This window comes from Cebus imitator, unplaced genomic scaffold (genome assembly GCF_001604975.1).
Source record: "Cebus imitator isolate Cc_AM_T3 unplaced genomic scaffold, Cebus_imitator-1.0 Scaffold11, whole genome shotgun sequence".
Taxonomy (NCBI): Eukaryota; Metazoa; Chordata; class Mammalia; order Primates; family Cebidae; genus Cebus; species Cebus imitator.
In genome coordinates this window covers 5,317,614-5,319,733 of record NW_016107326.1, presented here as the reverse complement: position 1 = coordinate 5,319,733, position 2,120 = coordinate 5,317,614, and the positions used below count along the sequence as shown (strand labels likewise).

At 43.7% G+C, this 2,120-nt stretch overlaps 1 protein-coding gene across 6 annotated transcripts in view; it reads right to left on the bottom strand.

Moving 5' to 3' along the window:
- ADK (adenosine kinase) overlaps positions 1–2,120 on the bottom strand; it is a 578,382-nt gene that overhangs the window by 167,667 nt on the left and 408,595 nt on the right. The gene's annotated exons all lie outside the window — the stretch shown is intronic.

The window sequence follows — 2,120 nt, the reverse complement described above, 5'->3', positions numbered from 1 at the left end:
CAGATGTAGGTGATGGGGAGGAAGGCAGCAAATCACATTGCCACGTGTGTTCCTATGCAACAATTTTGCATGTTCTTCACATGTACCCCAAAACCTAAAATGCAATAAAACAAATAAATGGGAAAAAAAAAAAAAGAACTTTGGCTTTTTAATTAGATGGGAGGGAACTGGATGGGTTTGGTTTTAAACACGGTAATGATATTATTTAATTTACCTTTTAAACGAATTTCTCTGGCTGCTATGTTTATACATTAAACAAATACTATTTGAGCGACTACTATGGGCTAGTTACTGTACTAAGTTCTAGAAATACATAACAGAAAAATACTTGCGTTTGTGAAACTTTTCTAGAAAAGATTATACTATAAGGAGTAAGGACAAAAACCAAAGAGATTAATTATTAGGTTGTAGAAATAATCTAAGCAAAAGAGAATAATGACTTGGAACAGGGGTGATACTGGCAGAAGTAGCTAGAGGTATGTGTTTTAATTCTGCATATTATTTGAAGCTAGAATCAACAGGATTTGCAAATGGCCAGAATACAGGGAAGAAGAAAAGTCACTTCTGTGAAGGAACGCATTCTAGTTAAGAGAAAATACATTGAAGGAAGGACAGCAAAATGTCCGAATATGAACAGCTCTGGAGTGCAGTTCCCAGCGAGAACAACACAGAGGGTGAGTGAACACGACATTTCCAAAGGAGTTATTACTGCCCACAGACAAGGAGATTCCTGTGTTGAAAAGCGCCATGAGTTTTCAGCACAGCTCTTTCAGCCAGTGCAGCAGTTCTCTGCACAAAAACTCACACAAATCTGGGTGGCCGTTTCAACTGGCACCTGGAATGCCTGGGAGACAGAGCCACCCATTCAACTGAAAAAAAGGGGGCTGAAACAGGGAGCCAGGTGATCTGGCGTGGCAGATCCCACCCCCAGAAAGACCAGCAATCTGAAATGCTCTGGATTGAGAGTTTTGCAGCAAATGCAACTGGACTGGGATGGTCCAGCTCTGCTGAGGGAAGGGTGTCTGCCATTACCGAGGCAGTCCACCACTACCGAGACAGTCTGCCATTACCAAGGCAATCCGCCATTACAGAGGCAGTCCATCTTACTGAGGCAGACCACCAGTGCCGAGGCAGTTCTAAGTATACCTCTATAAACAAAACCGCAAGGAAGTTCACACAGCAGCTGGGCAGAGCCCATGAAAGCTCAGCAACGCCTCTGATGGCAGACTGCGACTAGGCTGCCTCCTTGCTGGGCAGGGCAGCTCTGAAAAAAGGCAGCAGCACATCAGGAACTTATAAATAAAGCCCCACCTTCCCAGGACAGAGCACCTGGGATAAAAGGCAGTTATGAGTTCCGCTGCAGCAGACTTAAACGTGCCTGCCCAGCAGCTCTGAATGGAACAACGGAGCTCACACCTTAGCACTTCAGCTCCTATAAGGGACAGACGGTCTCCTCAAACAGCTCCCTGACCCCCGTATATTCAAAGAGTCACTTCATAAAGGAGAGTTGAGGCTGACATCTGGCAGGTATCCTTCAGGGACGAAGATATCAGAAGAAGAAACTGGCAGCAACCCTTACTTTTCTGCAGCCATTGCTGGTGATCCCCAGGCAACTAGGGTCTGGACTGGACCTCCAGCAGTCCTACAGCAGAGGGGCCTGTTAGAAAGAAAACTAAAAAATAGAAAGAAATAACTTCATCATCAACAAAAAGGACTCTCCACTCAGAGACCCATCTGAAAGTCACCAACTACAAAGACCATAGGTAGATGAATCCACAAAGATGGGAAGAAACCAGAGCAAAAAGGATGAAAACACCCAAAACCAGAAGTCCTCTCCTCCTCCAAGGGATCACAACTCCTCACCAGCAAAGGAACAAAGCTGGATGGAGAATGAGTCTGATGAATTGACAGAAACAGGCTTCAGAAGGTAGATAATAACAAACTTCTCTGAGCTAAAAGAACATGTTCTAACCCAATGCAAAGAAACTAAGAATCTTGAAAAAAGGTTTGATGAAATGCTAAAGAGAATAAACAGCTTAGAGAAGAATATAAATGACTTAATGGAGCTGAAAAACACAACACGAGAACTTTGCAAAGCATACACAAGTTTCAATAGCCAA